The following is a 23,231-nucleotide window of genomic DNA, read 5'->3' as shown; positions in this document are numbered from 1 at the left end:
TGTCTCTGTGAATCTACTTAAACATGCAGGCCAGGAACGTGCTCATGTGAGCATTGGTGGTTCAGTGGTCTTCTTGTGATTCCAGTCCACTTTTTGAGTATTGTCTGGATAAATGCAGAGGTGTCTTCTTGTGCCAGTTCTGGATAAATGCAGAGGGTCAGGAGGAAGGGCATCCGACGTAAAACACATGCCAAATTAAAAATGCGAATCGTGAAAATGACTTCCAGTGACTATGATGTTTGTGGATGACATTGTGATTTGTAGTGAGAGCAGGGAGCAGGTGGAGGAAAATCTACAGAGATGGAGGTCTGCTCTGGAAAACAGAGGAATGAAGCTTAGCCGCAGTAAGACAGAATACATGTGCGTCAATGAAAGGAAAGGTGTTCAAGACAGTGGTGAGACCAGCGATGTTGTACAGCTTAGAGACAGCGGCACTGAAGAAAAGACAAGAGGCAGAGCTGGAGGTAGCAGAGCTTAAGATGTTGAGGTTCTCTCTGGGAGTGACGAGGACGGACAGGATCAGGAATGAGTACATCAGAGGGACAGCTCATGTTAGATGTTTCGGAGATAAAGTCAGAAAGGCCAGATTGAGGTGGTTTAGACATGTTCAGAGGAGAGACTGTGAATATATTGGTAGAAGGATGCTGAGGTTGGAGCTGCTAGAGGAAGACCAAAGAGGAGATTTATGGATGTAGTGAGAGAGGACATGAAGTTAATTAATTAACTTTAATTAAGTTACCTCTAAGTCCAACTTCAGAGTACCAGAGTCACGAACAGAGGGTTTAAAACCAACCTCTAAGCCCAACTTCAGAGTACCAGAGTCACGAACAGAGGGTTTAAAACCAACCTCTAAGTCCAACTGCTCAGGAGGTGGCAGGAAGAAATATTTCAACCCCATTTCCAGCCTGGCTAAGTCAAACTTCAGAGTACCAGAGTCACGAACAGAGGGTTTAAAAACAACCTCTAAGTCCAACTTCAGAGTACCAGAGTCACGAACAGAGGGTTTAAAACCAACCTCTAAGTCCAACTGCTCAGGAGGTGGCAGGAAGAAATATTTCAACCCCATTTCCAGCCTGGCTAAGTCCAACTTCAGAGTACCAGAGTCACGAACAGAGGGTTTAAAAACAACCTCTAAGCCCAACTTCAGAGTACCAGAGTCACGAACAGAGGGTTTAAAACCAACCTCTAAGCCCAACTTCAGAGTACCAGAGTCACGAACTTCAAAAAAGGAGTACCAGGGGCACGAAACTCTTTCCGCTGGAATTATAAGTGTGTAGCCCCGGGGTGAGTGCTTAAGTGTGGGTACACAGGTTCGGCTGGTGGACTGGGTTCCCGGAACCAGGCATGGCCCCGAGGAGCGTGCTGGAGGCTGCATGGGGGAACTAGGTGACGTTCAGTGGGCAGAGGTCCATGCAGCGCCCCAGGGAGCTCTCTGGAGGATGTATGGGGGAATTAAATCAAGCAAGAGTTTCAATGCTTCGATCTCTCACGACTCCAAAGTGTGAACTGTCCATGCGTCGGGCAATCTGGGGAAAATTGGAGACCAGTGTGTTTCTGGCATCTGGCGGTGCGGAGGGGGTTGCGGGGCTTAAGAGTCAGTATAAGATCCTCCAATAATGATTATAAAGAGAAAAACTAAAGAAAAAAACAGCCCGTCCACTGTTGGACGTTTTTGTTTGGATTTTTTATTCTTAGTTTCAGTTTCATTTTTACTTTTAATCTGACCATCGTTGTTACCACGAGGGCCAGCGGGCTTAAACCCCCCGCCCCCCGTATCTCCGGAACCGGAGGTCGTAGCGACTCGGGCCCAAGACAGGCGCGTTCGGCGCCCCCGAAAACCACGGGGTGGACGTTGGAACCGTCTCGATCCGAGCCTCCGTTCGGGAGCTAGCTAAGTGTGTGTTTTTTCCCAGCTTTTTCAGAGTTTCGCCGCCTCGACCTCTCACATCTCCGGAACCAGGAGGGCCAGCGGGCTGAAACTCCCCACGTTTTTCGGTCGCCGCCGTCGAGTGGACGCGGCCCGTCGCCGCTTTCCCGCCGGATGTAGCCCTGACCCGGAAGCGGGGCCGTATCTCCGGAACCGGAGGTCGTAGCGACTCGGGCCCAAGACAGGCGCGTTCGGCGCCCCCGAAAACCATGGGGTGGACGTTGGAACCGTCCCGATCCGAGCCTCCGTTCGGGAGCTAGCTAAGTGTGTGTTTTTCCCAGCTTTTTCAGAGTTTCGCCGCCTCGACCTCTCACATCTCCGGAACCAGGAGGGCCAGCGGGCTGAAACTTTCCCACGTTTTTTGGGTCGCCGAGTCGAGTGGACGCGGGCCCGTCGCCGTTTTCCCGCCGGAAGTAGCCCTAACCCCGTGGCGGGGCCGTATCTCGGAACCGGAGGTCGTAGCGACTCGGGCCCAAGACAGGCGCGTTCGGCGCCCCGAAACTCACGGGGTGGACGTTGGAACCGTCCCGATCCGAGCCTCCGTTCGGGAGCTAGCTAAGTGTGTGTTTTTCCCAGCTTTTTCAGAGTTTCGCCGCCTCGACCTCTCACATCTCCGAACCAGGAGGGCCAGCGGGCTGAAACTCCCCCGTTTTTCGGGTCGCCGAGTCGAGTGGACGCGGGCCCGTCGCCGTTTTCCCGCCGGATGTAGCCCTGACCCGGAAGCGGGGCCGTATCTCCGGAACCGGAGGTCGTAGCGACTCGGGCCCAAGACAGGCGCGTTCTGCGCCCCCCAAAACCACGGGGTGGACGTTGGAACCGTCCCGATCCGAGCCTCCGTTCGGGAGCTAGCTAAGTGTGTTTTTTCCCAGCTTTTTCAGAGTTTCGCTGCCTCGACCTCTCACATCTCCGGAACCAGGAGGGCCAGCGGGCTGAAACTTTCCCCCCCACGTTTTTCGGGTCGCCGAGTCGAGTGGACGCGGGCCCGTCGCCGTTTTCCCGCCGGAAGTAGCCCTAACCCCGTAGCGGGGCCGTATCTCCGGAACCGGAGGTCGTAGCGACTCGGGCCCAAGACAGGCGCGTTCGGCGCCCCCGAAAACCACGGGGTGGACGTTGGAACCGTCCCGATCCGAGCCTCCGTTCGGGAGCTAGCTAAGTGTGTGTTTTTCCCCAGCTTTTTCAGAGTTTCGCCGCCTCGACCTCTCACATCTCCGGAACCAGGAGGGCCAGCGGGCTGAAACTTTCCCCCACGTTTTTCGGGTCGCCGAGTCGAGTGGACGCGGGCCGTCGCCGTTTTCCCGCCGGATGTAGCCCTAACCCCGTGGCGGGGCCGTATCTCCGAACCGGAGGTCGTAGCGACTTCGGGCCCAAGACAGGCGCGTTCGCGCCCCGAAAACCACGGGTGGACGTTGGAACCGTCCCCGATCCGAGCCTCCGTTCGGGAGCTAGCTAAGTGTGTGTTTTTTCCCAGCTTTTTCAGAGTTTCGCCGCCTCGACCTCTCACATCTCCGGAACCAGGAGGGCCAGCGGGCTGAAACTCCCCACGTTTTTCGGTCGCCGAGTCGAGTGGACGCGGGCCCGTCGCCGCTTTCCCCCGCCGGATGTAGCCCTGACCCGGAAGCGGGGCCGTATCTCGGAACCGGAGTCGTGCGACTGGGCCCAAGACAGGCGCGTTCGGCGCCCCCGAAAACCATGGGGTGGACGTTGGAACCGTCCCGATCCGAGCCTCCGTTCGGGAGCTAGCTAAGTGTGTGTTTTTCCCCAGCTTTTTCAGAGTTTTTTTTTTTTTTTTTTTTTTACACTTTCTGAAGTTTTTCTACCGAAGAATCAGAATCAGAAATACTTCAGGCAAGGCACCTCATCACTCAGAGGTAGGCTTCTTCTGACTGCTGCACAATGTACCCTTTTCAGTTTAAAATTCAAATAAAATTTATTGATATTGATTTTTATTCATACCTCTGTTACTGCTGTGCAATGTCCTCCGTCTCAATATAAATAAGCTACACTGAACTTGGCAGTTCACGCACTATTACTTTATACCATATCATCATCATCATCATCATCATCATCATCAACAACCAACAACAACGACCGGTAAATCCACTTTGTACTTTACACTTAGCTCGTAGCCATTTTGCGCTTGATTTATCTTGCCTGTATTAAAGCCCATTATATATTTTGTTGCTCGGCACTTCTATTCCAAGATGGGAGTTCCGGGGGAGCTCACAACTGTGTTCTCATCCTGGGAGCCCATGGATTGACAGTTGGCATAAACACAACATAATTACTGTACTGTCTTAGACACACTAATGCACCAGTGATATATCTTATATCTGCATTTTCTGCAGGCATAAGATGCATATTTCTGCAAAGCTTGATCAAAGACAGCTGGAAGGCACACCTGGCTGCTTCAAGCCCACCAAACCAAATTCTACAGCGCCGCCCCCGTCACCCTCTGAGCTCTGAGGAAATGTGCAAGGCAGGAACTATCTGAGGCGGCCCGGGTTCGATTCCCGGCCAATGCAGCTTACTTTTCTAAGACGCTTTTTTTTGTGAAGGACACCCAGTCCTTTCTGTTCATGTTAAATGAAAGAACGTCTGGATTTTACACATCAAGTTTGAACGCGTTTTGGGCCTCGTTGGCGCAGTAGGCAGCGCGTCAGTCTCATAATCTGAAGGTCGTGAGTTCGAGCCTCACACGGGCATTTGTATTGTTATATGTGTGCCTGCAATTATCTGTAGTCAGGTACACACAACTGTGTTGGCAGGGTGTTTTCACCCTGGTAGCCTGCCGACTCACGGTTGGGTTTTTTGAGCTGTGGGCACTATGTAGATGGAGCAATGGAAAAGCGAATCACAGTTCTTGCGGTCATCATGTGGTATCACAGTAGCCTCTCATACATTTAAATGAGGCTAGTCCTGTGATGCAGCAGGTGTGCCAAACAAGAGAGCTTTGGCAAAAAATCTCAGGGTCATACAGTAAAAAAGTTGAACCTGACTGTTGCCGGACCACAGCACGACATCATCCAGCAATGCATTGTGGTAGCCAATCAAATATGTGCAAGGACACATTTCAGGTAGATTACTAGGGATGTAGTTTGTAGAAACCTACAACATCGGTTTTGATTTACAGTCCAGCATCTGATTTCTCTCGTTGATAGTACCACCGCCACACTAGACAGATGTATCATACTACGATCAGGCCCCCGCGTCCAAACAGCCAGTGCCGTGGATCCCCTGTAGTGTAGCGTAATGCGGCCAAAAGAATGAACTTCTGACACTTGACATGCCCTGTTATAAACTGGCGTTGTGCCCTTAAAAGAAAGTTGCGCATTTCCTCATTCGCAAAGCTGCATGCGACGCGGCAGAATAACACGTCGCTTTCCCAGTGTCTCCAAATCCATCACGCTGGACATCCACGATAAGCGTGAGATTTCTCCCACTCTACGTAAATATATAGCTGTTGTTAAGGTAACTATTAACAACGAGAAGTAAGTGCATAACAATGCTTTAAGAAGCTGTGGGATTAAGTAGGTGGGGCGAGAGTTAACAGGAGTCCTGCCATGAAAAACTCACGATAATACGTTTTGATTTTTAAGAGAAGGAACGGGGAGAAATGGTTAAAAAACTTAAAAGCGCTTGTGGCGTGTATCTGTGTGAACAACCTACGGTTCCTTATGTTGGTGGGTGTTATGCGATGACGTGGTAGGAAAACTGGTCATGTGAGCATTGGTGGTTCAGTGGTAGAATTCTAGCCTGCCACATGGGAGGCCCCGGGTTCGATTCGGCCAATGCAACATGCACTTTTCGGAGTATTGTAAATCTGTTTTTGTTTTTTGTTTTTTTTGTTGAATTGCGCCTACATAACACAATCTAATGACCATACTGTCTTAAAAACAGTAATGTACCAGTAATACATCTTTCAAATCTGCATTGTTTTGCCAGACATAAGACGCATTTTTATGTGAAGGACACCCAGTCCCTTTCTGTTCATGTTAAATGAAAGAACGTCTGGATTTTACACATCAAGTTTGAGCGCGTTTTGGGCCTCGTTGGCGCAGTAGGCAGCGCGTCAGTCTCATAATCTGAAGGTCGTGAGTTCCGAGCCTCTGCGGGGCATTGTATTGTTATATGTGTGCCTGCAATTATCTGTAGTCAGGTACACAACTGTGTTGGCAGGTGTTTTCACCCTGGTAGCCTGCTTGGACTCACGGTTGGGTTTTTGGGCTGTGGGCACTATGTAGATGGAGCAATGGAAAAAGCGAATCACACTTCTTGCGGTCATCATATGGTATCACAGTAGCCTCTCATACATTTAAATGAGGCTAGTCCTGTGATGCAGCAGGTGTGCCAAACAAGAGAGCTTTGGCAAAAAATCTCAGGGGTCATACAGTAAAAAAAGTTGAACCTGACTGTTGCCGGACCACAGCACGACATCATCCAGCAATGCATTGTGGTAGCCAATCAAATATGTGCAGGACACATTTCAGGTAGATTACTAGGGATGTAGTTTGTAGAAACCTACAACATCGGTTTTGATTTACAGTCCAGCATCTGATTTCTCTCGTTGATAGTACCACGCGCCACACTAGACAGATGTATATCGTGCACGATCAGGCAGTATCACGCTTTAACTATATTCCCCACAGTAACTGGGTTTACATTATTTTATCTGCTTTGTGATACAAAGCGCGGTGTAAAGTTTCTTCCGTTAAGCGTATCATTACTAAATATGAGACTTATCAGTGCAGTCACTGTATTTACATTGTTTTATTGGGCTTGCAGTGAAATGGCTTTGTCAGACACGAAGGAGGATTGTGCACTTTGAAGACCCAATAGTGGGAAGAGGGAGGAAATGGTCAAACACTTCAGCAGAATAAGTGCATGTGTCATAGGAAGGAAGGTGTACGTTTAGATTTTTTACAGAATGAGCGGAGTGAAATGGTTTAACACACCTCGGCAAAAAGCGCATGTTTTTCGTATGTCTGTGGTCTCGTTAAGCAAAATGGTAGGTGACATCGTCATGTGAGCATCGTTGGGTTCGATTCCTGACCAGTGCAGTGTATTCAGTTATCTGCAGTCAGGTACACAACTGTGTTCTCACAACTGTGTTCTCATCCTGGGAGCCCATGGATTGACGGTTGGCATAAACACAACATAATTACTGTACTGTCTTAGACACACTAATGCACCAGTGATATATCTTATATCTGCATTTTCTGCAGGCATAAGATGCATATTTCTGCAAAGCTTGATCAAAGACAGCTGGAAGGCACACCTGGCTGCTTCAAGCCCACAAACCAAATTCTACAGCGCCGCCCCCGTCACCCTCTGAGCTCTGAGAAATGTGCAAGGCAGGAGGACTATCTGGGAGGCCGGGTTGATTCCCGGCCAATGCAGCTTTACTTTTCTAAGGCGCTTTTTATGTGAAGGACACCCAGTCCTTTCTGTTCATGTTAAATGAAAGAAACGTCTGGATTTTACACATCAAGTTTGAGCAGCGTTTTGGGCCTCGTTGGCGCAGTAGGCAGCCAGCGTCAGTCTCATAATCTGAAGGTCGTGAGTTCGAGCCTCACACGGGGCATTTGTATTGTTATATGTGTGCCTGCAATTATCTGTAGTCAGGTACACAACTGTATTGGCAGGGTGTTTTCACCCTGGTAGCCTGGACTCACGGTTGGGTTTTTGAGCTGTTAGGGCACTATGTAGATGGAGCAATGGAAAAGCGAATCACAGTTCTTCGCGGTCATCATGTGGTATCACAGTAGCCTCTCATACATTTAAATGAGGCTAGTCCTGTGATGCAGCAGGTGTGCCAAACAAGAGAGCTTTGGCAAAAAATCTCAGGGTCATACAGTAAAAAGTTGAACCTGACTGTTGCCGGACCACAGCCACGACATCATCCAGCAATGCATTGTGGTAGCCAATCAAATATGTGCAGGACACATTTCAGGTAGATTACTAGGGATGTAGTTTGTAGAAACCTACAACATCGGTTTTGATTTACAGTCAGCATCTGATTTCTCTCGTTGATAGTACCACCGCCACACTAGACAGATGTATCATACACGATCAGGCCGTATCACGCTTTAACTATATTCCCCACAGTAACTGGGTTTACATTATTTTATCTGCTTTGTGATACAAAAGCGCGGTGTAAAGTTTCTTCCAGCGTATCATTACTAAATATGAGACTTATCAGTTGCAGTCACTGTATTTACATTGTTTTATTGGGCTTGCAGTGGAAATGGCTTTGTCAGACACACGAAGGAGGATTGTGCACTTTGAAGACCCAATAGTGGGAAAGGGAGGGGAAATGGTCAAACACTTCAGCAGAATAAGTGCATGTGTCATAGGAAGGAAGGTGTACGTTTAGATTTTTACAGAATGAGCGGGTGAAATGGTTTTAACACACCTCCGGCAAAAGCGCATGTTTCGTATGTCTGTGGTCTCGTTCGCAAAATGGTAGGTGACATCGTCATGTGTGAGCATCGTTGGGTTCGATTCCTGACCAGTGCAGTGTATTCAGTTATCTGCAGTCAGGTACACAACTGTGTTCTCACAACTGTGTTCTCATCCTGGGAGCCCATGGATTGACAGTTGGCATAAACACAACATAATTACTGTACTGTCTTAGACACACTAATGCACCAGTGATATATCTTATATCTGCATTTTCTGCAGGCATAAGATGCATATTTCTGCAAAGCTTGATCAAAGACAGCTGGAAGGCACACCTGGCTGCTTCAAGCCCACCAAACCAAATTCTACAGCGCGCCCCCCGTCACCCTCTGAGCTCTGAGGAAATGTGCAAAGGCAGGAACCTATCTCGGAGGCCAGGGTTCGATTCCCGGCCAATGCAGCTTACTTTTCTAAGGCGCTTTTTATGTGGAAGGACACAGTCCTTTCTGTTCATGTTAAATGAAAGAGCGTCTGGATTTTACACATCAAGTTTGAGCAGCGTTTTGGGCCTGCGTTGGCGCAGTAGGCAGCGCGTCAGTCTCATAATCTGAAGGTACGTGAGTTCGAGCCTCACGGGGGCATTTGTATTGTTATATGTGTGCCTGCAATTATCTGTAGTCAGGTACACAACTGTGTTTGGCAGGGTGTTTTCACCCTGGTAGCCTGCCGACTCACGGTTGGGTTTTTGAGCTGTGGGCACTATGTAGATGGAGCAATGGAAAAGCGAATCACAGTTCTTGCGGTCATCATGTGGTATCACAGTAGCCTCTCATACATTTAAATGAGGCTAGTCCTGTGATGCAGCAGGTGTGCCAAACAAAGAGAGCTTTGGCAAAAAAATCTCAGGGTCATACAGTAAAAAAGTTGAACCTGACTGTTGCCGGACCACAGCACGACATCATCCAGCAATGCATTGTGGTAGCCAATCAAATATGTGCAGGACACATTTCAGGTAGATTACTAGGGATGTGTTTGTAGAAACCTACAACATCGGTTTTGATTTACAGTCCAGCATCTGATTTCTCGTTGATAGTACCACCGCATACACTAGACAGATGTATCGTGCCACGATCAGGCCGTATATCTAAGCTTGATGTGCTAAAATCCAGGCGTTCTTTCAGTTAACATGAAATAGAAAGACCTGGGTGTCCTTCACATAAAAAAGCTGGGCTTTAGAAAAAGTAAGCTGCATTGCCGGGAGGTCGAACCGGGCCTCACGGAGGGGTCCCTGCCTTGTACATTTCCTCCAGAGCTAAGAGGGTGACGGGGCGGCGCTGTAGAATCAGGTTTGAAGGGCTTGAAGTTGTTAGTTGTACTTGCTTCCAGCTGTCTTTCGCATCCAAGCTTTGCAGAAATAACCATCTGGTGCCTGCAGAAAATGTAGATATAAGATATATCACTGGTGCATTAGTGTCTAAGACAGCAGAGTAATTGCAGCGTGAAGGAAAGCCAACTGTCAACCCATGGGCTCCCAGGATGAGAATATGAAAGTGAGAACACAAAGTTGTGTATTTGACTGCAGATAACTGAATACACTGAACTGTGGTCATGGAATCAGACTAACGATGCTTACATGGATTGATGTCACCTACCATTTTATGAACAGGAATCACAGACATACGACAACATGCGCATTTGCCGGTGTGTTAAACCATTTCACCCGTTTATCTTGTAAAAAAAAATCTAAACGCACACCTTCCTTCCCATGACACATGCACTTATTCTGCTGAAGTGTTTGACCATTTCCCCTCCCACTTTCCCACTATTGGGTCTTCTAAGTGCACAATCTTCCTTCGTGTAAGCTCACAAAGCCATTTCCACCGCAAACTCTAATAAAATATCGTAAATACAGTGAGCTGCAATTGATAAGTCTGATATTTAGTAATAGATGCTTGCTAAAGAAACTTTAGCACATCTTTGTAATCACAAAAAAGCAGATAAACAAATGTAAACCCAGTTATTGTGGGAAGAGAAGTTAAAAAAGTGATATACGCCTGATAAGTGTCTTTTACAAAGAACTTATTCAGTGTGGCGGTAGTATTATTAGCGAGAGAGATCAGATGCTGGATTGTAAATCGAAACCGTTATTTGTAGCTTCCTTACAACCTATGTCTCAGTAATCTACTTGAAATAGGCCTTTGCATGTTTGACATTAGCCACCACAATGTATAAGCTGGATGATAAACAAAAAGTTGTGGTCCGGCAACAGTCAGGTTCATCCATTTACTGTATGACTTTGAGATTTTTTTGAACAAAGCTCTCTTGTTTACAAACATCTGCCGCCCTCGCGGGACCCAGCCCCATTTAAATGTATGAGAGGCTACTGTGTGATACCATGATGACATATCAACCGTGATTACTGCCTCCACTAGTTCCATCTTACAGTGCTCCACTGGCCCAAAAAACCTCAACCAAGGTGGCGGTCTGGCAGGCTGCCGGGGTGGCTTACCCTGCTAGCACGGTTAAAAAAACACTACAGATGATTGCGAGCACGCTATATAACAACTGCAAATGCCCGTGGTGAGGCCTCGAACTCAATGACGCTCAGGTTATGAGTTTGACAGCATACCTACTGCGCAAGCAGTGAACTGCGATGTGGCACGATTGATGTAAATCTAGATGTTCTTTCATTGAATATGAACACAGTGACTGGGTGGCTCCTTTCACATAAAAAATACATTTCATATAGTCTACTAAAACAAATGCAGATTTGTGATGTAATGCTGCAGTATTACTGTGTTAAAAACTAGTATGGTCATTAGATTGTGTTTATGGTGAATGCACTAAATGAACAAAAAACACAAAAAAAAAGAAAACGAATAACAATACTCCGGAGAAGAAGTATGTTGTACTAGCGGGAATCGAACCTGGCCTCTCGTGCAGGTGTAAGGGAACTGCAACACTGAACCACCAATGCTCACATGGACCAGTTTTCCTACCGCTGTCATCGACAACACCCACCAACACATGAAACTGTGGTTGCTCACACGAGTGACACATCGTGGCAAAGCGCTCTTTGGGGTTTTAACCCATTTCTCCCCGCTCCTTCTAAAAAATCCAAACGCATTGCCTAGTAGTTCTCTAAGACGCTTTTTATGTGAAGGACACCCAGTCCTTTCTGTCTCATGTTAAATGAAAGAACGTCTGGATTTTACACATCAAGTTTGAAACGCTTTTGGGCCTCGTTGGCGCAGTAGGCAGCGCGCCAGTCTCATAATCTGAAGGTCGTGAGTTCGAGCCTCACACGGGGCATTTGTATTGTTATATGTGTGCCTGCAATTATCTGTAGTCAGGTACACAACTGTGTTGGCAGGGTGTTTTCACCCTGGTAGCCTGCGGACTCACGGTTGGGTTTTTTGAGCTGTGGGCACTATGTAGATGGAGCAATGGAAAAGCGAATCACAGTTCTTGCGCGGTCATCATGTGGTATCACAGTAGCCTCTCATACATTTAAATGAGGCTAGTCCTGTGATGCAGCAGGTGTGCCAAACAAGAGAGCTTTGGCAAAAATCTCAGGGTCATACAGTAAAAAAGTTGAACCTGACTGTTGCCGGACCACAGCACGACATCATCCAGCAATGCATTGTGGTAGCCAATCAAATATGTGCAAGGACACATTTCAGGTAGATTACTAGGGATGTAGTTTGTAGAAACCTACAACATCGGTTTTGATTTACAGTCCAGCATCTGATTTCTCTCGTTGATAGTACCACCGCCACACTAGACAGATGTATCGTGATACGATCAGGCCGTATCACGCTTTAACTATATTCCCCACAGTAACTGGGTTTACATTATTTTATCTGCTTTGTGATACAAGCGCGGTGTAAAAAGTTTCTTCCGCGTATCATTACTAAATATGAGACTTATCAGTGCAGTCACTGTATTTACATTGTTTTATTGGGCTTGCAGTGGAAATGGCTTTGTCAGACACACGAAGGAGGATTGTGCACTTTGAAGACCCAATAGTGGGAAAGGGAGGGGAAATGGTCAAACACTTCAGCAGAATAAGTGCATGTGTCATAGGAAGGAAGGTGTACGTTTAGATTTTTTTTACAGAATGAACGGAGTGAAATGGTTTAACACACCTCCGGCAAAAGCGCATGTTTTCGTATGTCTGTGGTCCTCGTTCGCAAAATGGTAGGTGACATCGTCATGTGAGCATCGTTGGGTTCGATTCCTGACCAGTGCAGTGTATTCAGTTATCTGCAGTCAGGTACACAACTGTGTTCTCACAACTGTGTTCTCATCCTGGAGCCCATGGATTGACAGTTGGCATAAACACAACATAATTACTGTACTGTCTTAGACACACTAATGCACCAGTGATATATCTTATATCTGCATTTTCTGCAGGCATAAGATGCATATTTCTGCAAAGCTTGATCAAAGACAGCTGGAAGGCACACCTGGCTGCTTCAAGCCCACCAAACCAAATTCTACAGCGCCGCCCCCGTCACCCTCTGAGCTCTGAGGAAATGTGCAAGGCAGGAACTATCCGGGAGGCCCGGGTTCGATTCCCGCCAATGCAGCTTACTTTTCTAAGACGCTTTTTATGTGAAGGACACCCAGTCCTTTCTGTTCATGTTAAATGAAAGAACGTCTGGATTTTACATCAAGTTTGAACGCGTTTTGGGCCTCGTTGGCGCAGTAGGCAGCGCGTCAGTCTCATAATCTGAAGGTCGTGAGTTCGAGCCTCACACGGGGGCATTTGTATTGTTATATGTGTGCCTGCAATTATCTGTAGTCAGGTACACAACTGTGTTGGCAGGGTGTTTTCACCCTGGTAGCCTGCCGACTCACGGTTGGGTTTTTTGAGCTGTGGGCACTATGTAGATGGAGCAATGGAAAAGCGAATCACAGTTCTTGCGGTCATCATGTGGTATCACAGTAGCCTCTCATACATTTAAATGAGGCTAGTCCTGTGATGCAGCAGGTGTGCCAAACAAGAGAGCTTTGGCAAAAAATCTCAGGGTCATACAGTAAAAAAAGTTGAACCTGACTGTTGCCGGACCACAGCACGACATCATCCAGCAATGCATTGTGGTAGCCAATCAAATATGTGCAAGGACACATTTCAGGTAGATTACTAGGGATGTAGTTTGTAGAAACCTACAACATCGGTTTTGATTTACAGTCCAGCATCTGATTTCTCTCGTTGATAGTACCACCGCCACACTAGACAGATGTATCGTACACGATCAGGCCATGCAAAATGGTTAGGTGACATAGTCATGTGAGCATCGTAGGGTTTGATTCCTGGGCAGTGCAGTGTATTCAGTTATCTGCAGTCAGGTACACAACTGTGTGTTGGAAGGGTGTTGCGCGCGTGTCTGTCTGTCTGTGTGTGTGTGTGAACAACCACGGTTTCATATGTGTTGGGGTGTCAGTCCATGACGTGGTAGGAAAACTGGTCATGTGAGCATTGGTGGTTCAGTGCTTCAAGTCCACCAAACAAAATTCTACAGCGCCGCCCCCGTCACCCTCTGAGCTCTGAGGAAATGTGCAAGGCAGGAACTATACCACGTCCAAACAGCCAGTGCCGTGGATCCCCCTGTAGTGTGGCCGTAATGCCCCATTAAAAGAATGAACTACACACGCGACATGCCCTGTTATAAACTGGCCGTTGTGCCCTTAAAGAAAGTTGCGCATTTCCTCATTTAAAACTGCATGCGACGCAGCAAATAAACTTGTTTCCCAGTGTCTCCATCATCACGCTGGACATCCACAGTAGCGTGAGATTTCTCCCACTCGTAAAATATAGCTGTGTTAAGGTAACTATTAACAGCAGAATAAGTGCATGTGCTTTAAGCTGGATTCGTGGTAGACGCAAGAGGTTAACAGGAGTCCTGCCATGAAAACTACGATGTACGTTTTGATTTTTTTAGAGAAGGAACGGGGAGAAATGGTTAAAACCCCAAAAGAGCGCACGCGCGCGTGTGTCTGTGTGAACAACCACGGTTTCATATGTTGGTGGGTGTTGTCGATGACGTGGTAGGAAAACTGGTCATGTGAGCATTGGTGGTTCAGTGGTAGAATTCTCGCCTGCCACGCGGGAGGCCCGGGTTCGATTCCCGGCCAATGCAACATACTTTTCCGGAGTATTGTAATCTGTTTTTTTTTTTTTTTTTTTTTTGTAGTTAGTGCAACGCCTACATAAACACAATCTAATGACCATACTGTCTTAAACACAGTAATGCACCAGTAATACATCTTAAATCTGCATTTGTTTTGCAGACATAAGACGCATTTTTATGTGAAGGACACCCAGTCCTTTCTGTTCATGTTAAATGAAAGAACGTCTGGATTTTACACATCAAGTTTGGACGCGTTTTGGGCCTCGTTGGCGCAGTAGGCAGCGCGTCAGTCTCATAATCTGAAGGTCGTGAGTTCGAGCCTCACACGGGCATTTGTATTGTTATATGTGTGCCTGCAATTATCTGTAGTCAGGTACACAACTGTGTTGGCAGGGTGTTTTCACCCTGGTAGCCTGCCGACTCACGGTTGGGTTTTTTGAGCTGTGGGCACTATGTAGATGGAGCAATGGAAAAGCGAATCACAGTTCTTGCGGTCATCATGTGGTATCACAGTAGCCTCTCATACATTTAAATGAGGCTAGTCCTGTGATGCAGCAGGTGTGCCAAACAAGAGAGCTTTGGCAAAAATCTCAGGGTCATACAGTAAAAAAGTTGAACCTGACTGTTGCCGGACCACAGCACGACATCATCCAGCAATGCATTGTGGTAGCCAATCAAATATGTGCAAGGACACATTTCAGGTAGATTACTAGGGATGTAGTTTGTAGAAACCTACAACATCGGTTTTGATTTACAGTCCAGCATCTGATTTCTCTCGTTGATAGTACCACCGCCACACTAGACAGATGTATCATAACATCAGATCAGGCCGTATCACGCTTTAACTATATTCCCCACAGTAACTGGGTTTACATTATTTTATCTGCTTTGTGATACAAGCGCGGTGTAAAGTTTCTTCCGCATTGTATCATTACTAAATATGAGACTTATCAGTGCAGTCACTGTATTTACATTGTTTTATTGGGCTTGCAGTGGAAATGGCTTTGTCAGACACCCTGTTATAAACTGGCCGTTGTGGAGGATTGTGCACTTTGAAGACCCAATAGTGGGAAAGGGAGGGGAAATGGTCAAACACTTCAGCAGAATAAGTGCATGTGTCATAGGAAGGAAGGTGTGCTGCGTTTAGATTTTTTTAGAGAAGGAACGGGGAAATGGTTAAACCACCTCGGCAAAGAGCGCATGCCGCGTGTGTCTGTGGAACAACCACGGTTTCATATGTTGGTGGGTGTTGTCGATGACGTGGTAGGAAAACTGGTCAGGTGAGCATTGGTGGTTCAGTGGTAGAATTCATCGCCTGCCACGCGTTGGCATAAACCAACATAATTCGATTCTTAGACACACCAATGCAACATACTTTTCCGGAGTATTGTAATCTCTTTTTTTTCTTTTTTTTTGTCAGTTAGCTGGAAGGCAACGCCTACATAAACACAATCTAATGACCATTTTATGTGAAGGAAATGCACCCAGTCATCTTTCTGTTCATTTGTTAAATGAAAGAACGTTTTTATGTGAAGGACACCCAGTCCTTTCTGTTCATGTTAAATGAAAGAACGCGGATTTTGGGCATCAAGTTTGGCGCTTTGGGCCTCGTAGGCAGGCAGCGCGTCAGTCTCATAATCTGAAGGTCGTGAGTTCGAGCCTCACACGGGCATTTGTATTGTTATATGTGTGCCTGCAATTATCTGTAGTCAGGTACACAACTGTGTTGGCAGGGTGTTTTCACCCTGGTAGCCTGCCGACTCACGGTTGGGTTTTTTTGAGCTGTGGGCACTATGTAGATGGAGCAATGGAAAAGCGAATCACAGTTCTTGCGGTCATCATGTGGTATCACAGTAGCCTCTCATACATTTAAATGAGGCTAGTCCTGTGATGCAGCAGGTGTGCCAAACAAGAGAGCTTTGGCAAAAAATCTCAGGGTCATACAGTAAAAAGTTGAACCTGACTGTTGCCGGACCACAGCACGACATCATCCAGCAATGCATTGTGGTAGCCAATCAAATATGTGCAAGGACACATTTCAGGTAGATTACTAGGGATGTAGTTTGTAGAAACCTACAACATCGGTTTTGATTTACAGTCCAACATCTGATTTCTCTCGTTGATAGTACCACCGCCACACTACAGATGTATGTATCGTATGGTTACGATCAGGCCATGCAAAATGGTTAGGTGACATAGTCATGTGAGCATCGTGAGGGTTTGATTCCTGGGCAGTGCAGTGTATTCAGTTATCTGCAGTCAGGTACACGATTGTGTTGGAAGGGTGTTGTTGGAAGCGCGCGTGTGTCTGTCTGTCTGTGTGTGTGTGTGTGAACAACCACGGTTTCATATGTTGGTGGGTGTCGTCCATGACGTGGTAGGAAAACTGGTCATGTGAGCATTGGTGGTTCAGTGCTTCAAGTCCACCAAACAAAATTCTACAGCGCCGCCCCCGTCACCCTCTGAGCTCTGAGGAAATGTGCAAGGCAGGAACTATACCACGTCCAAACAGCCAGTGCCGTGGATCCCCTGTAGTGTGGCCGTAATGCCCCATTAAAAGAATGAACTACACACGCGCGACATGCCCTGTTATAAACTGGCATGTTGTGCCCTTTAAAGAAAGTTGCGCATTTCCTCATTTAAAACTGCATGCGACGCAGCAAATAAACTTGTTTCCCAGTGTCTCCATCATCACGCTGGACATCCACAGTAGCGTGAGATTTCTCCCACTCTCGTAAATATAGCTGTGTTAAGGTAACTATTAACAGCAGAATAAGTGCATGTGCTTTAAGCTGGATTCGTGGTAGACGCAAGAGGTTAACAGGAGTCCTGCCATGAAAACTACGATGTGCGTTTTGATTTTTTTAGAGAAGGAACGGGGAGAAATGGTTAAAACCCAAAAGAGCGCACGCGCGGCGTGTGTGTGTGTGAACAACCACGGTTTCATATGTTGGTGGGTGTTGTCGATGACGTGGTAGGAAAACTGGTCATGTGAGCATTGGTGGTTCAGTGGTAGAATTCTCGCCTGCCACGCGGGAGGCCCGGTTCGATTCCCGCCAATGCAACATACTTTTCCGGAGTATTGTAATCTGTTTTGTTTTTTTTTTTTTTTGTAGTTAGTGCAACGCCTACATAAACACAATCTAATGACCATACTGTCTTAAACACAGTAATGCACCAGTAATACATCTTAAATCTGCATTTGTTTTGCAGACATAAGACGCATTTTTATGTGAAGGACACCCAGTCCTTTCTGTTCATGTTAAATGAAAGAACGTCTGGATTTTACACATCAAGTTTGGACGCGTTTTGGGCCTCGTTGGCGCAGTAGGCAGGCAGCGCGTCAGTCTCATAATCTGAAGGTCGTGAGTTCGAGCCTCACACGGGGCATTTGTATTGTTATATGTGTGCCTGCAATTATCTGTAGTCAGGTACACAACTGTGTTGGCAGGGTGTTTTCACCCTGGTAGCCTGCCGACTCACGGTTGGGTTTTTTGAGCTGTGGGCACTATGTAGATGGAGCAATGGAAAAGCGAATCACACTTCTTGCGGTCATCATGTGGTATCACAGTAGCCTCTCATACATTTAAATGAGGCTAGTCCTGTGATGCAGCAGGTGTGCCAAACAAGAGAGCTTTGGCAAAAAATCTCAGGGTCATACAGTAAAAAAGTTGAACCTGACTGTTGCCGGACCACAGCACGACATCATCCAGCAATGCATTGTGGTAGCCAATCAAATATGTGCAAGGACACATTTCAGGTAGATTACTAGGGATGTAGTTTGTAGAAACCTACAACATCGGTTTTGATTTACAGTCCAGCATCTGATTTCTCTCGTTGATAGTACCACCGCCACACTAGACAGATGTATCGTACACACGATCAGGCCGTATCACGCTTTAACTATATTCCCCACAGTAACTGGGTTTACATTATTTTATCTGCTTTGTGATACAAGCGCGGTGTAAAGTTTCTTCCGCGTATCATTACTAAATATGAGACTTATCAGTGCAGTCACTGTATTTACATTGTTTTATTGGGCTTGCAGTGGAAATGGCTTTGTCAGACACACGAAGGAGGATTGTGCACTTTGAAGACCCAATAGTGGGAAAGGGAGGGGAAATGGTCAAACACTTCAGCAGAATAAGTGCATGTGTCATAGGAAGGAAGGTGTACGTTTAGATTTTTTTTACAGAATGAACGGAGTGAAATGGTTTAACACACCTCCGGCAAAAGCGCATGTTTTCGTATGTCTGTGGTCCTCGTTCGCAAAATGGTAGGTGACATCGTCATGTGAGCATCGTTGGGTTCGATTCCTGACCAGTGCAGTGTATTCAGTTATCTGCAGTCAGGTACACAACTGTGTTCTCACAACTGTGTTCTCATCCTGGGAGCCCATGGATTGACAGTTGGCATAAACACAACATAATTACTGTACTGTCTTAGACACACTAATGCACCAGTGATATATCTTATATCTGCATTTTCTGCAGGCATAAGATGCATATTTCTGCAAAGCTTGATCAAAGACAGCTGGAAGGCACACCTGGCTGCTTCAAGCCCACCAAACCAAATTCTACAGCGCCGCCCCCGTCACCCTCTGAGCTCTGAGGAAATGTGCAAGGCAGGGACTATCCGGGAGGCCCGGGTTCGATTCCCGGCCAATGCAGCTTACTTTTCTAAGACGCTTTTTATGTGAAGGACACCCAGTCCTTTCTGTTCATGTTAAATGAAAGAACGTCTGGATTTTACACATCAAGTTTGGACGCGCTTTGGGCCTCGTTGGCGCAGTAGGCAGCGCGTCAGTCTCATAATCTGAAGGTCGTGAGTTCGAGCCTCACACGGGGGCATTTGTATTGTTATATGTGTGCCTGCAATTATCTGTAGTCAGGTACACAACTGTGTTGGCAGGGTGTTTTCACCCTGGTAGCCTGCCGACTCACGGTTGGGTTTTTTGAGCTGTGGGCACTATGTAGATGGAGCAATGGAAAAGCGAATCACAGTTCTTGCGGTCATCATGTGGTATCACAGTAGCCTCTCATACATTTAAATGAGGCTAGTCCTGTGATGCAGCAGGTGTGCCAAACAAGAGAGCTTTGGCAAAAATCTCAGGGTCATACAGTAAAAAGTTGAACCTGACTGTTGCCGACCACAGCACGACATCATCCAGCAATGCATTGTGGTAGCCAATCAAATATGTGCAAGGACACATTTCAGGTAGATTACTAGGGATGTAGTTTGTAGAAACCTACAACATCGGTTTTGATTTACAGTCCAGCATCTGATTTCTCTCGTTGATAGTACCACCGCCACACTAGACAGATGTATCGTACACGATCAGGCCGTATCACGCTTTAACTATATTCCCCACAGTAACTGGGTTTACATTATTTTATCTGCTTTGTGATACAAGCGCGGTGTAAAGTTTCTTCCGCGTATCATTACTAAATATGAGACTTATCAGTGCAGTCACTGTATTTACATTGTTTTATTGGGCTTGCAGTGGAAATGGCTTTGTCAGACACACGAAGGAGGATTGTGCACTTTGAAGACCCAATAGTGGGAAAGGGGGGGGAAATGGTCAAACACTTCAGCAGAATAAGTGCATGTGTCATAGGAAGGAAGGTGTACGTTTAGATTTTTTTTACAGAATGAACGGAGTGAAATGGTTTAACACACCTCCGGCAAAAGCGCATGTTTTCGTATGTCTGTGGTCCTCGTTCGCAAAATGGTAGGTGACATCGTCATGTGAGCATCGTTGGGTTCGATTCCTGACCAGTGCAGTGTATTCAGTTATCTGCAGTCAGGTACACAACTGTGTTCTCACAACTGTGTTCTCATCCTGGGAGCCCATGGATTGACAGTTGGCATAAACACAACATAATTACTGTACTGTCTTAGACACACTAATGCACCAGTGATATATCTTATATCTGCATTTTCTGCAGGCATAAGATGCATATTTCTGCAAAGCTTGATCAAAGACAGCTGGAAGGCACACCTGGCTGCTTCAAGCCCACCAAACCAAATTCTACAGCGCCGCCCCCACCCTCTGAGCTCTGAGGAAATGTGCAAGGCAGGGACTATCCGGGAGGCCCGGTTCGATTCCCGCCAATGCAGCTTACTTTTCTAAGACGCTTTTTTATGTGAAGGACACCCAGTCCTTTCTGTTCATGTTAAATGAAAGAACGTCTGGATTTTACACATCAAGTTTGAACGCGTTTTGGGCCTCGTTGGCGCAGTAGGCAGCGCGTCAGTCTCATAATCTGAAGGTCGTGAGTTCGAGCCTCACACGGGGCATTTGTATTGTTATATGTGTGCCTGCAATTATCTGTAGTCAGGTACACAACTGTGTTGGCAGGGTGTTTTCACCCTGGTAGCCTGCCGACTCACGGTTGGGTTTTTTGAGCTGTGGGCACTATGTAGATGGAGCAATGGAAAAGCGAATCACAGTTCTTGCGGTCATCATGTGGTATCACAGTAGCCTCTCATACATTTAAATGAGGCTAGTCCTGTGATGCAGCAGGTGTGCCAAACAAGAGAGCTTTGGCAAAAAATCTCAGGGTCATACAGTAAAAAAGTTGAACCTGACTGTTGCCGGACCACAGCACGACATCATCCAGCAATGCATTGTGGTAGCCAATCAAATATGTGCAAGGACACATTTCAGGTAGATTACTAGGGATGTAGTTTGTAGAAACCTACAACATCGGTTTTGATTTACAGTCCAACATCTGATTTCTCTCGTTGATAGTACCACCGCCACACTAGACAGATGTATCGTACACGATCAGGCCATGCAAAATGGTTAGGTGACATAGTCATGTGAGCATCGTAGGGTTTGATTCCTGGGCAGTGCAGTGTATTCAGTTATCTGCAGTCAGGTACACAACTGTGTTGGAAGGGTGTTCGCGCGTGTGTCTGTCTGTCTGTGTGTGTGTGTGAACAACCACGGTTTCATATGTTGGTGGGTGTCGTCCATGACGTGGTAGGAAAACTGGTCATGTGAGCATTGGTGGTTCAGTGCTTCAAGTCCACCAAACAAAATTCTACAGCGCCGCCCCCGTCACCCTCTGAGCTCTGAGGAAATGTGCAAGGCAGGAACTATACCACGTCCAAACAGCCAGTGCCGTGGATCCCCCTGTAGTGTGGCCGTAATGCCCCATTAAAAGAATGAACTACACACGCGACATGCCCTGTTATAAACTGGCCGTTGTGCCCTTAAAGAAAGTTGCGCATTTCCTCATTTAAAACTGCATGCGACGCAGCAAATAAACTTGTTTCCCAGTGTCTCCATCATCACGCTGGACATCCACAGTAGCGTGAGATTTCTCCCACTCTCGTAAATATAGCTGTGTTAAGGTAACTATTAACAGCAGAATAAGTGCATGTGCTTTAAGCTGGATTCGTGGTAGACGCAAGAGGTTAACAGGAGTCCTGCCATGAAAACTACGATGTACGCTTTTGATTTTTAGAGAAGGAACGGGAGAAATGGTTAAAACCCCAAAAGAGCGCACGCGCGCGTGTCTGTGTGAACAACCACGGTTTCATATGTTGGTGGGTGTTGTCGATGACGTGGTAGGAAAACTGGTCATGTGAGCATTGGTGGTTCAGTGGTAGAATTCTCGCCTGCCACGCGGGAGGCCCGGGTTCGATTCCCGGCCAATGCAACATACTTTTCCGGAGTATTGTAATCTGTTTTTTTTTTTGTTTTTGTTTTGTAGTTAGTGCAACGCCTACATAAACACAATCTAATGACCATACTGTCTTAAACACAGTAATGCACCAGTAATACATCTTAAATCTGCATTTGTTTTGCAGACATAAGACGCATTTTTATGTGAAGGACACCCAGTCCTTTCTGTTCATGTTAAATGAAAGAACGTCTGGATTTTACACATCAAGTTTGGACGCGTTTTGGGCCTCGTTGGCGCAGTAGGCAGCGCGTCAGTCTCATAATCTGAAGGTCGTGAGTTCGAGCCTCACACGGGCATTTGTATTGTTATATGTGTGCCTGCAATTATCTGTAGTCAGGTACACAACTGTGTTGGCAGGGTGTTTTCACCCTGGTAGCCTGCCGACTCACGGTTGGGTTTTTTGAGCTGTGGGCACTATGTAGATGGAGCAATGGAAAAGCGAATCACAGTTCTTGCGGTCATCATGTGGTATCACAGTAGCCTCTCATACATTTAAATGAGGCTAGTCCTGTGATGCAGCAGGTGTGCCAAACAAGAGAGCTTTGGCAAAAAATCTCAGGGTCATACAGTAAAAAGTTGAACCTGACTGTTGCCGGACCACAGCACGACATCATCCAGCAATGCATTGTGGTAGCCAATCAAATATGTGCAAGGACACATTTCAGGTAGATTACTAGGGATGTAGTTTGTAGAAACCTACAACATCGGTTTTGATTTACAGTCCAGCATCTGATTTCTCTCGTTGATAGTACCACCGCCACACTAGACAGATGTATCGTACACGATCAGGCCGTATCACGCTTTAACTATATTCCCCACAGTAACTGGGTTTACATTATTTTATCTGCTTTGTGATACAAGCGCGGTGTAAAGTTTCTTCCGCGTATCATTACTAAATATGAGACTTATCAGTGCAGTCACTGTATTTACATTGTTTTATTGGGCTTGCAGTGGAAATGGCTTTGTCAGACACACGAAGGAGGATTGTGCACTTTGAAGACCCAATAGTGGGAAAGGGAGGGGAAATGGTCAAACACTTCAGCAGAATAAGTGCATGTGTCATAGGAAGGA

General features: G+C 46.5%; 12 non-coding genes across 12 annotated transcripts; all 12 read left to right on the top strand.

Moving 5' to 3' along the window:
• The first annotated feature begins 4,557 nt into the window (after positions 1–4,557).
• trnam-cau lies at positions 4,558–4,635 on the top strand. Its single transcript has one exon. It is a non-coding gene; the product is annotated as a tRNA-Met (tRNA).
• Positions 4,636–7,433: 2,798 nt separating this feature from the next.
• Positions 7,434–7,508, top strand: trnam-cau. Its single transcript has one exon. It is a non-coding gene; the product is annotated as a tRNA-Met (tRNA).
• Positions 7,509–11,565: 4,057 nt separating this feature from the next.
• On the top strand, positions 11,566–11,638 carry trnam-cau. The gene has a single exon. It is a non-coding gene; the product is annotated as a tRNA-Met (tRNA).
• A 1,384-nt stretch (positions 11,639–13,022) lies between these two features.
• Positions 13,023–13,096, top strand: trnam-cau. The gene has a single exon. It is a non-coding gene; the product is annotated as a tRNA-Met (tRNA).
• A 1,305-nt stretch (positions 13,097–14,401) lies between these two features.
• trnag-gcc lies at positions 14,402–14,472 on the top strand. Its single transcript has one exon. It is a non-coding gene; the product is annotated as a tRNA-Gly (tRNA).
• A 251-nt stretch (positions 14,473–14,723) lies between these two features.
• On the top strand, positions 14,724–14,801 carry trnam-cau. The gene has a single exon. It is a non-coding gene; the product is annotated as a tRNA-Met (tRNA).
• A 2,657-nt stretch (positions 14,802–17,458) lies between these two features.
• On the top strand, positions 17,459–17,527 carry trnag-gcc. Its single transcript has one exon. It is a non-coding gene; the product is annotated as a tRNA-Gly (tRNA).
• A 249-nt stretch (positions 17,528–17,776) lies between these two features.
• trnam-cau lies at positions 17,777–17,853 on the top strand. Its single transcript has one exon. It is a non-coding gene; the product is annotated as a tRNA-Met (tRNA).
• A 1,386-nt stretch (positions 17,854–19,239) lies between these two features.
• trnam-cau lies at positions 19,240–19,313 on the top strand. The gene has a single exon. It is a non-coding gene; the product is annotated as a tRNA-Met (tRNA).
• A 1,377-nt stretch (positions 19,314–20,690) lies between these two features.
• On the top strand, positions 20,691–20,763 carry trnam-cau. The gene has a single exon. It is a non-coding gene; the product is annotated as a tRNA-Met (tRNA).
• Positions 20,764–22,062: 1,299 nt separating this feature from the next.
• On the top strand, positions 22,063–22,133 carry trnag-gcc. Its single transcript has one exon. It is a non-coding gene; the product is annotated as a tRNA-Gly (tRNA).
• Positions 22,134–22,384: 251 nt separating this feature from the next.
• trnam-cau lies at positions 22,385–22,462 on the top strand. Its single transcript has one exon. It is a non-coding gene; the product is annotated as a tRNA-Met (tRNA).
• The last annotated feature ends 769 nt before the right edge of the window (positions 22,463–23,231 follow it).

This window comes from Siniperca chuatsi, linkage group LG24 (assembly GCF_020085105.1).
Source record: "Siniperca chuatsi isolate FFG_IHB_CAS linkage group LG24, ASM2008510v1, whole genome shotgun sequence".
In the NCBI taxonomy this organism is placed as follows: domain Eukaryota; kingdom Metazoa; phylum Chordata; class Actinopteri; order Centrarchiformes; family Sinipercidae; genus Siniperca; species Siniperca chuatsi.
This window is presented reverse-complemented; position numbering and strand designations above follow the sequence as displayed.